Consider the following 12,473-nt stretch of genomic DNA (forward strand, 5'->3'; position numbering starts at 1 on the left):
ACATCAAAATTACATTTCTCGGCCATATCGCATAGATCTCACTGTGAAAAGGCTTAAATGACTTTTTTAATTAAGTTTGATGATTGCGTTCAAACAAAATGTCCTAGAACAAAATTTTCAAATATAACTACTAGATTGTGATACAATACACTATTGGGTGAAGTTTGGTTGACTTCTGCGCAGCGGTTTGGGAGTTAACATCAAAATTACATTTCTCGGCCATATCGCTTAGATCTCACTGTGAAAAGGCTTAAATGGCTTTTTTTACCTAAGTTTGAGGATTGCGCTCAAACCAAATGTTCTAGAACGAAATTTTCAAATGTAACTACTAGAATGTGATACAATACACTATTGGGTGAAGTTTGGTTGACTTCTGCGCAGCGGTTTGGGAGTTAACATCAAAATTACATTTCTCGGCCATATCGCATAGATCTCACTGTGAAAAGGCTTAAATGGCTTTTTTGACCTAAGTTTGAGGATTGCGCTCAAATCAAATGTCCTAGAACCAAATTTCCACATGTAACTACTAGATTGTGATAAAATACACTAATGGGTGAAGTTTGGTTGACTTCTGCGCAGCGGTTTGGGAGTTAACATCAAAATTACATTTCTCGGCCATATCGCATAGATCTCACTGTGAAAAGGCTTAAATGGCTTTTTTGACCTAAGTTTGAGGATTGCGCTCAAATCAAATGTCCTATAACCAAATTTCCACATGTAACTACTAGATTGTGATACAATACACTAATGGGTGAAGTTTGGTTGACTTCTGCGCAGCGGTTTGGGAGTTAACATCAAAATTACATTTCTCGGCCATATCGCATAGATCTCACTGTGAAAAGGCTTAAATGGCTTTTTTGACCTAAGTTTGAGGATTGCGCTCAAATCAAATGTCCTATAACCAAATTTCCACATGTAACTACTAGATTGTGATAAAATACACTAATGGGTGAAGTTTGGTTGACTTCTGCCCAGCGGTTTGGGAGTTAACATCAAAATTACATTTCTCGGCCATATCGCATAGATCTCACTGTGAAAAGGCTTAAATGACTTTTTTAATTAAGTTTGATGATTGCGCTCAAACAAAATTTCCTAGAACAAAATTTTCAAATGTAACTACTAGATTGTGATACAATACACTATTGGGTGAAGTTTGGTTGACTTCTGCGCAGCGGTTTGGGAGTTAACATCAAAATTACATTTCTCGGCCATATCGCATAGATCTCACTGTGAAAAGGCTTAAATGACTTTTTTAATTAAGTTTGATGATTGCGTTCAAACAAAATGTCCTAGAACAAAATTTTCAAATGTAACTACTAGATTGTGATACAATACACTATTGGGTGAAGTTTGGTTGACTTCTGCGCAGCGGTTTGGGAGTTAACATCAAAATTACATTTCTCGGCCATATCGCATAGATCTCACTGTGAAAAGGCTTAAATGGCTTTTTTGACCTAAGTTTGAGGATTGCGCTCAAACAAAATGTCCTAGAACAAAATTTTCAAATGTAACTACTAGATTGTGATACAATACACTATTGGGTGAAGTTTGGTTGACTTCTGCGCAGCGGTTTGGGAGTTAACATCAAAATTACATTTCTCGGCCATATCGCATAGATCTCACTGTGAAAAGGCTTAAATGACTTTTTTAATTAAGTTTGATGGTTGCGTTCAAACAAAATGTCCTAGAACGAAATTTTCAAATGTAACTACTAGAATGTGATACAATACACTATTGGGTGAAGTTTGGTTGACTTCTGCGCAGCGGTTTGGGAGTTAACATCAAAATTACATTTCTCGGCCATATCGCATAGATCTCACTGTGAAAAGGCTTAAATGGCTTTTTTGACCTAAGTTTGAGGATTGCGCTCAAATCAAATGTCCTAGAACCAAATTTCCACATGTAACTACTAGACTGTGATAAAATACACTAATGGGTGAAGTTTGGTTGACTTCTGCGCAGCGGTTTGGGAGTTAACATAAAAATTACATTTCTCGGCCATATCGCATAGATCTCACTGTGAAAAGGCTTAAATGACTTTTTTAATTAAGTTTGATGATTGCGCTCAAACAAAATTTCCTAGAACAAAATTTTCAAATGTAACTACTAGATTGTGATACAATACACTATTGGGTGAAGTTTGGTTGACTTCTGCGCAGCGGTTTGGGAGTTAACATCAAAATTACATTTCTCGGCCATATCGCATAGATCTCACTGTGAAAAGGCTTAAATGACTTTTTTAATTAAGTTTGATGATTGCGTTCAAACAAAATGTCCTAGAACAAAATTTTCAAATGTAACTACTAGAATGTGATACAATACACTATTGGGTGAAGTTTGGTTGACTTCTGCGCAGCGGTTTGGGAGTTAACATCAAAATTACATTTCTCGGCCATATCGCATAGATCTCACTGTGAAAAGGCTTAAATGGCTTTTTTGACCTAAGTTTGAGGATTGCGCTCAAATCAAATGTCCTAGAACCAAATTTCCACATGTAACTACTAGATTGTGATAAAATACACTAATGGGTGAAGTTTGGTTGACTTCTGCGCAGCGGTTTGGGAGTTAACATAAAAATTACATTTCTCGGCCATATCGCATAGATCTCACTGTGAAAAGGCTTAAATGACTTTTTTAATTAAGTTTGATGATTGCGCTCAAACAAAATTTCCTAGAACAAAATTTTCAAATGTAACTACTAGATTGTGATACAATACACTATTGGGTGAAGTTTGGTTGACTTCTGCGCAGCGGTTTGGGAGTTAACATCAAAATTACATTTCTCGGCCATATCGCATAGATCTCACTGTGAAAAGGCTTAAATGGCTTTTTTGACCTAAGTTTGAGGATTGCGCTCAAATCAAATGTCCTATAACCAAATTTCCACATGTAACTACTAGATTGTGATACAATACACTAATGGGTGAAGTTTGGTTGACTTCTGCGCAGCGGTTGGGAGTTAACATCAAAATTACATTTCTCGGCCATATCGCATAGATCTCACTGTGAAAAGGCTTAAATGACTTTTTTAATTAAGTTTGATGATTGCGTTCAAACAAAATGTCCTAGAACAAAATTTTTAAATGTAACTACTAGATTGTGATACAATACACTATTGGGTGAAGTTTGGTTGACTTCTGCGCAGCGGTTTGGGAGTTAACATCAAAATTACATTTCTCGGCCATATCGCATAGATCTCACTGTGAAAAGGCTTAAATGGCTTTTTTGACCTAAGTTTGAGGATTGCGCTCAAATCAAATGTCCTAGAACCAAATTTCCACATGTAACTACTAGATTGTGATAAAATACACTAATGGGTGAAGTTTGGTTGACTTCTGCGCAGCGGTTTGGGAGTTAACATCAAAATTACATTTCTCGGCCATATCGCATAGATCTCACTGTGAAAAGGCTTAAATGACTTTTTTAATTAAGTTTGATGATTGCGCTCAAACAAAATTTCCTAGAACAAAATTTTCAAATGTAACTACTAGATTGTGATACAATACACTATTGGGTGAAGTTTGGTTGACTTCTGCGCAGCGGTTTGGGAGTTAACATCAAAATTACATTTCTCGGCCATATCGCATAGATCTCACTGTGAAAAGGCTTAAATGACTTTTTTAATTAAGTTTGATGATTGCGTTCAAACAAAATGTCCTAGAACAAAATTTTCAAATGTAACTACTAGATTGTGATACAATACACTATTGGGTGAAGTTTGGTTGACTTCTGCGCAGCGGTTTGGGAGTTAACATCAAAATTACATTTCTCGGCCATATCGCATAGATCTCACTGTGAAAAGGCTTAAATGGCTTTTTTGACCTAAGTTTGAGGATTGCGCTCAAATCAAATGTCCTAGAACCAAATTTCCACATGTAACTACTAGATTGTGATAAAATACACTAATGGGTGAAGTTTGGTTGACTTCTGCGCAGCGGTTTGGGAGTTAACATCAAAATTACATTTCTCGGCCATATCGCATAGATCTCACTGTGAAAAGGCTTAAATGACTTTTTTAATTAAGTTTGATGATTGCATTCAAACAAAATGTCCTAGAACAAAATTTTCAAATGTAACTACTAGATTGTGATACAATACACTATTGGGTGAAGTTTGGTTGACTTCTGCGCAGCGGTTTGGGAGTTAACATCAAAATTACATTTCTCGGCCATATCGCATAGATCTCACTGTGAAAAGGCTTAAATGGCTTTTTTGACCTAAGTTTGAGGATTGCGCTCAAATCAAATGTCCTAGAACCAAATTTCCACATGTAACTACTAGATTGTGATACAATACACTAATGGGTGAAGTTTGGTTTACTTCTGCGCAGCGGTTTGGGAGTTAACATCAAAATTACATTTCTCGGCCATATCGCATAGATCTCACTGTGAAAAGGCTTAAATGGCTTTTTTGACCTAAGTTTAATAATTGCGCTCAAACCAAATGTCCTAGAACGAAATTTTAAAATGTAACTACTAGAATGTGATACAATACACTATTGGGTGAAGTTTGGTTGACTTCTGCGCAGCGGTTTGGGAGTTAACATCAAAATTACATTTCTCGGCCATATCGCATAGATCTCACTGTGAAAAGGCTTAAATGGCTTTTTTGACCTAAGTTTGAGGATTGCGCTCAAATTAAATGTCCTAGAACCAAATTTCCACATGTAACTACTAGATTGTGATACAATACACTATTGGGTGAAGTTTGGTTGACTTCTGCGCAGCGGTTTGGGAGTTAACATCAAAATTACATTTCTCGGCCATATCGCATAGATCTCACTGTGAAAAGGCTTATATGGCTTTTTTGACCTAAGTTTAAAGATTGCGCTCAAACCAAATGTCCTAGAACGAAATTTTCAAATGTAACTACTAGATTGTGATACAATACACTAATGGGTGAAGTTTGGTTGACTTCTGCGCAGCGGTTTGGGAGTTAACATCAAAATTACATTTCTCGGCCATATCGCATAGATCTCACTGTGAAAAGGCTTAAATGGCTTTTTTGACCTAAGTTTGAGGATTGCGCTCAAATCAAATGTCCTATAACCAAATTTCCACATGTAACTACTAGATTGTGATACAATACACTAATGGGTGAAGTTTGGTTGACTTCTGCGCAGCGGTTTGGGAGTGAACATCAAAATTACATTTCTCGGCCATATCGCATAGATCTCACTGTGAAAAGGCTTAAATGGCTTTTTTGACCTAAGTTTGAGGATTGCGCTCAAATCAAATGTCCTAGAACCAAATTTCCACATGTAACAACTAGATTGTGATACAATACACTAATGGGTGAAGTTTGGTTGACTTCTGCGTAGCGGTTTGGGAGTGAACATCAAAATTACATTTCTCGGCCATATCGCATAGATCTCACTGTGAAAAGGCTTAAATGGCTTTTTTGACCTAAGTTTGAGGATTGCGCTCAAATCAAATGTCCTAGAACCAAATTTCCACATGTAACTACTAGATTGTGATAAAATACACTAATGGGTGAAGTTTGGTTGACTTCTGCGCAGCGGTTTGGGAGTTAACATCAAAATTACATTTCTCGGCCATATCGCATAGATCTCACTGTGAAAAGGCTTAAATGACTTTTTTAATTAAGTTTGATGATTGCGCTCAAACAAAATTTCCTAGAACAAAATTTTCAAATGTAACTACTAGATTCTGATACAATACACTATTGGGTGAAGTTTGGTTGACTTCTGCGCAGCGGTTTGGGAGTTAACATCAAAATTACATTTCTCGGCCATATCGCATAGATCTCACTGTGAAAAGGCTTAAATGGCTTTTTTGACCTAAGTTTGAGGATTGCGCTCAAATCAAATGTCCTATAACCAAATTTCCACATGTAACTACTAGATTGTGATACAATACACTAATGGGTGAAGTTTGGTTGACTTCTGCGCAGCGGTTTGGGAGTTAACATCAAAATTACATTTCTCGGCCATATCGCATAGATCTCACTGTGAAAAGGCTTAAATGACTTTTTTAATTAAGTTTGATGATTGCGTTCAAACAAAATGTCCTAGAACAAAATTTTCAAATGTAACTACTAGATTGTGATACAATACACTAATGGGTGAAGTTTGGTTGACTTCTGCGCAGCGGTTTGGGAGTTAACATCAAAATTACATTTCTCGGCCATATCGCATAGATCTCACTGTGAAAAGGCTTAAATGACTTTTTTAATTAAGTTTGATGATTGCATTCAAACCAAATGTCCTAGAACAAAATTTTCAAATGTAACTACTAGATTGTGATACAATACACTATTGGGTGAAGTTTGGTTGACTTCTGCGCAGCGGTTTGGGAGTTAACATCAAAATTACATTTCTCGGCCATATCGCATAGATCTCACTGTGAAAAGGCTTAAATGGCTTTTTTGACCTAAGTTTGAGGATTGCGCTCAAATCAAATGTCCTAGAACCAAATTTCCACATGTAACTACTAGATTGTGATAAAATACACTAATGGGTGAAGTTTGGTTTACTTCTGCGCAGCGGTTTGGGAGTTAACATCAAAATTACATTTCTCGGCCATATCGCATAGATCTCACTGTGAAAAGGCTTAAATGACTTTTTTAATTAAGTTTGATGATTGCGCTCAAACAAAATTTCCTAGAACAAAATTTTCAAATGTAACTACTAGATTGTGATACAATACACTATTGGGTGAAGTTTGGTTGACTTCTGCGCAGCGGTTTGGGAGTTAACATCAATATTACATTTCTCGGCCATATCGCATAGATCTCACTGTGAAAAGGCTTAAATGGCTTTTTTGACCTAAGTTTGAGAATTGCGCTCAAATCAAATGTCCTATAACCAAATTTCCACATGTAACTACTAGATTGTGATACAATACACTAATGGGTGAAGTTTGGTTGACTTCTGCGCAGCGGTTTGGGAGTTAACATCAAAATTACATTTCTCGGCCATATCGCATAGATCTCACTGTGAAAAGGCTTAAATGACTTTTTTAATTAAGTTTGATGATTGCGTTCAAACAAAATGTCCTAGAACAAAATTTTCAAATGTAACTACTAGATTGTGATACAATACACTATTGGGTGAAGTTTGGTTGACTTCTGCGCAGCGGTTTGGGAGTTAACATCAAAATTACATTTCTCGGCCATATCGCATAGATCTCACTGTGAAAAGGCTTAAATGACTTTTTTAATTAAGTTTGATGATTGCGTTCAAACAAAATGTCCTAGAACAAAATTTTCAAATGTAACTACTAGATTGTGATACAATACACTATTGGGTGAAGTTTGGTTGACTTCTGCGCAGCGGTTTGGGAGTTAACATCAAAATTACATTTCTCGGCCATATCGCATAGATCTCACTGTGAAAAGGCTTAAATGGCTTTTTTGACCTAAGTTTGAGGATTGCGCTCAAACAAAATGTCCTAGAACAAAATTTTCAAATGTAACTACTAGATTGTGATACAATACACTATTGTGTGAAGTTTGGTTGACTTCTGCGCAGCGGTTTGGGAGTTAACATCAAAATTACATTTCTCGGCCATATCGCATAGATCTCACTGTGAAAAGGCTTAAATGACTTTTTTAATTAAGTTTGATGATTGCGTTCAAACAAAATGTCCTAGAACAAAATTTTTAAATGTAACTACTAGATTGTGATACAATACACTATTGGGTGAAGTTTGGTTGACTTCTGCGCAGCGGTTTGGGAGTTAACATCAAAATTACATTTCTCGGCCATATCGCATAGATCTCACTGTGAAAAGGCTTAAATGGCTTTTTTGACCTAAGTTTGAGGATTGCGCTCAAACCAAATGTCCTAGAACGAAATTTTCAAATGTAACTACTAGAATGTGATACAATACACTATTGGGTGAAGTTTGGTTGACTTCTGCGCAGCGGTTTGGGAGTTAACATCAAAATTACATTTCTCGGCCATATCGCATAGATCTCACTGTGAAAAGGCTTAAATGGCTTTTTTGACCTAAGTTTGAGGATTGCGCTCAAATCAAATGTCCTAGAACCAAATTTCCACATGTAACTACTAGATTGTGATAAAATACACTAATGGGTGAAGTTTGGTTAACTTCTGCGCAGCGGTTTGGGAGTTAACATCAAAATTACATTTCTCGGCCATATCGCATAGATCTCACTGTGAAAAGGCTTAAATGACTTTTTTAATTAAGTTTCATGATTGCGCTCAAACAAAATTTCCTAGAACAAAATTTTCAAATGTAACTACTAGATTGTGATACAATACACTATTGGGTGAAGTTTGGTTGACTTCTGCGCAGCGGTTTGGGAGTGAACATCAAAATTACATTTCTCGGCCATATCGCATAGATCTCACTGTGAAAAGGCTTAAATGGCTTTTTTGACCTAAGTTTGAGGATTGCGCTCAAATCAAATGTCCTATAACCAAATTTCCACATGTAACTACTAGATTGTGATACAATACACTAATGGGTGAAGTTTGGTTGACTTCTGCGCAGCGGTTTGGGAGTTAACATCAAAATTACATTTCTCGGCCATATCGCATAGATCTCACTGTGAAAAGGCTTAAATGGCTTTTTTGACCTAAGTTTGAGGATTGCGCTCAAACAAAATGTCCTAGAACAAAATTTTCAAATGTAACTACTAGATTGTGATACAATACACTATTGGGTGAAGTTTGGTTGACTTCTGCGCAGCGGTTTGGGAGTTAACATCAAAATTACATTTCTCGGCCATATCGCATAGATCTCACTGTGAAAAAGCTTAAATGACTTTTTAAATTAAGTTTGATGATTGCGTTCAAACAAAATGTCCTAGAACAAAATTTTCAAATGTAACTACTAGATTGTGATACAATACACTATTGGGTGAAGTTTGGTTGACTTCTGCGCAGCGGTTTGGGAGTTAACATCAAAATTACATTTCTCGGCCATATCGCATAGATCTCACTGTGAAAAGGCTTAAATGGCTTTTTTGACCTAAGTTTGAGGATTGCGCTCAAACCAAATGTCCTAGAACGAAATTTTCAAATGTAACTACTAGAATGTGATACAATACACTATTGGGTGAAGTTTGGTTGACTTCTGCGCAGCGGTTTGGGAGTTAACATCAAAATTACATTTCTCGGCCATATCGCATAGATCTCACTGTGAAAAGGCTTAAATGGCTTTTTTGACCTAAGTTTGAGGATTGCGCTCAAATCAAATGTCCTAGAACGAAATTTCCACATGTAACTACTAGATTGTGATAAAATACACTAATGGGTGAAGTTTGGTTGACTTCTGCGCAGCGGTTTGGGAGTTAACATCAAAATTACATTTCTCGGCCATATCGCATAGATCTCACTGTGAAAAGGCTTAAATGACTTTTTTAATTAAGTTTGATGATTGCGTTCAAACAAAATGTCCTAGAACAAAATTTTTAAATGTAACTACTAGATTGTGATACAATACACTATTGGGTGAAGTTTGGTTGACTTCTGCGCAGCGGTTTGGGAGTTAACATCAAAATTACATTTCTCGGCCATATCGCATAGATCTCACTGTGAAAAGGCTTAAATGGCTTTTTTGACCTAAGTTTGAGGATTGCGCTCAAATCAAATGTCCTAGAACCAAATTTCCACATGTAACTACTAGATTGTGATAAAATACACTAATGGGTGAAGTTTGGTTGACTTCTGCGCAGCGGTTTGGGAGTTAACATCAAAATTACATTTCTCGGCCATATCGCATAGATCTCACTGTGAAAAGGCTTAAATGACTTTTTTAATTAAGTTTGATGATTGCGCTCAAACAAAATTTCCTAGAACAAAATTTTCAAATGTAACTACTAGATTGTGATACAATACACTATTGGGTGAAGTTTGGTTGACTTCTGCGCAGCTGTTTGGGAGTTAACATCAAAATTACATTTCTCGGCCATATCGCATAGATCTCACTGTGAAAAGGCTTAAATGACTTTTTTAATTAAGTTTGATGATTGCGTTCAAACAAAATGTCCTAGAACAAAATTTTCAAATATAACTACTAGATTGTGATACAATACACTATTGGGTGAAGTTTGGTTGACTTCTGCGCAGCGGTTTGGGAGTTAACATCAAAATTACATTTCTCGGCCATATCGCTTAGATCTCACTGTGAAAAGGCTTAAATGGCTTTTTTGACCTAAGTTTGAGGATTGCGCTCAAACCAAATGTTCTAGAACGAAATTTTCAAATGTAACTACTAGAATGTGATACAATACACTATTGGGTGAAGTTTGGTTGACTTCTGCGCAGCGGTTTGGGAGTTAACATCAAAATTACATTTCTCGGCCATATCGCATAGATCTCACTGTGAAAAGGCTTAAATGGCTTTTTTGACCTAAGTTTGATGATTGCATTCAAACAAAATGTCCTAGAACAAAATTTTCAAATGTAACTACTAGATTGTGATACAATACACTATTGGGTGAAGTTTGGTTGACTTCTGCGCAGCGGTTTGGGAGTTAACATCAAAATTACATTTCTCGGCCATATCGCATAGATCTCACTGTGAAAAGGCTTAAATGGCTTTTTTGACCTAAGTTTGAGGATTGCGCTCAAATCAAATGTCCTAGAACCAAATTTCCACATGTAACTACTAGATTGTGATACAATACACTAATGGGTGAAGTTTGGTTGACTTTTGCGCAGCGGTTTGGGAGTTAACATCAAAATTACATTTCTCGGCCATATCGCATAGATCTCACTGTGAAAAAGGCTTAAATGACTTTTTTAATTAAGTTTGATGATTGCGCTCAAACAAAATTTCCTAGAACAAAATTTTCAAATGTAACTACTAGATTGTGATACAATACACTATTGGGTGAAGTTTGGTTGACTTCTGCGCAGCGGTTTGGGAGTTAACATCAAAATTACATTTCTCGGCCATATCGCATAGATCTCACTGTGAAAAGGCTTAAATGGCTTTTTTGACCTAAGTTTGAGGATTGCGCTAAAATCAAATGTCCTAGAACCAAATTTCCACATGTAACTACTAGATTGTGATACAATACACTAATGGGTGAAGGTTGGTTTACTTCTGCGCAGCGGTTTGGGAGTTAACATCAAAATTACATTTCTCGGCCATATCGCATAGATCTCACTGTGAAAAGGCTTAAATGGCTTTTTTGACCTAAGTTTAATAATTGCGCTCAAACCAAATGTCCTAGAACGAAATTTTCAAATGTAACTACTAGAATGTGATACAATACACTATTGGGTGAAGTTTGGTTGACTTCTGCGCAGCGGTTTGGGAGTTAACATCAAAATTACATTTCTCGGCCATATCGCATAGATCTCACTGTGAAAAGGCTTAAATGGCTTTTTTGACCTAAGTTTGAGGATTGCGCTCAAATCAAATGTCCTAGAACCAAATTTCCACATGTAACTACTAGATTGTGATACAATACACTATTGGGTGAAGTTTGGTTTACTTCTGCGCAGCGGTTTGGGAGTTAACATCAAAATTACATTTCTCGGCCATATCGCATAGATCTCACTGTGAAAAGGCTTAAATGGCTTTTTTGACCTAAGTTTAATAATTGCGCTCAAACCAAATGTCCTTGAACGAAATTTTAAAATGTAACTACTAGAATGTGATACAATACACTATTGGGTGAAGTTTGGTTGACTTCTGCGCAGCGGTTTGGGAGTTAACATCAAAATTACATTTTCTCGGCCATATCGCATAGATCTCACTGTGAAAAGGCTTAAATGGCTTCTTTGACCTAAGTTTGAGGATTGCGCTCAAACAAAATGTCCTAGAACAAAATTTTCAAATGTAACTACTAGATTGTGATACAATACACTATTGGGTGAAGTTTGGTTGACTTCTGCGCAGCGGTTTGGGAGTTAACATCAAAATTACATTTCTCGGCCATATCGCATAGATCTCACTGTGAAAAGGCTTAAATGACTTTTTTAATTAAGTTTGATGATTGCGCTCAAACAAAATTTCCTAGAACAAAATTTTCAAATGTAACTACTAGATTGTGATACAATACACTATTGGGTGAAGTTTGGTTGACTTCTGCGCAGCGGTTTGGGAGTTAACATCAAAATTACATTTCTCGGCCATATCGCATAGATCTCACTGTGAAAAGGCTTAAATGACTTTTTTAATTAAGTTTGATGATTGCGTTCAAACAAAATGTCCTAGAACAAAATTTTCAAATGTAACTACTAGATTGTGATACAATACACTATTGGGTGAAGTTTGGTTGACTTCTGCGCAGCGGTTTGGGAGTTAACATCAAAATTACATTTCTCGGCCATATCGCATAGATCTCACTGTGAAAAGGCTTAAATGGCTTTTTTGACCTAAGTTTGAGGATTGCGTTCAAACAAAATGTCCTAGAACAAAATTTTCAAATGTAACTACTAGATTGTGATACAATACACTATTGGGTGAAGTTTGGTTGACTTCTGCGCAGCGGTTTGGGAGTTAACATCAAAATTACATTTCTCGGCC

Source organism: Corythoichthys intestinalis, chromosome 8 (genome assembly GCF_030265065.1).
Source record: "Corythoichthys intestinalis isolate RoL2023-P3 chromosome 8, ASM3026506v1, whole genome shotgun sequence".
NCBI lineage: Eukaryota > Metazoa > Chordata > Actinopteri > Syngnathiformes > Syngnathidae > Corythoichthys > Corythoichthys intestinalis.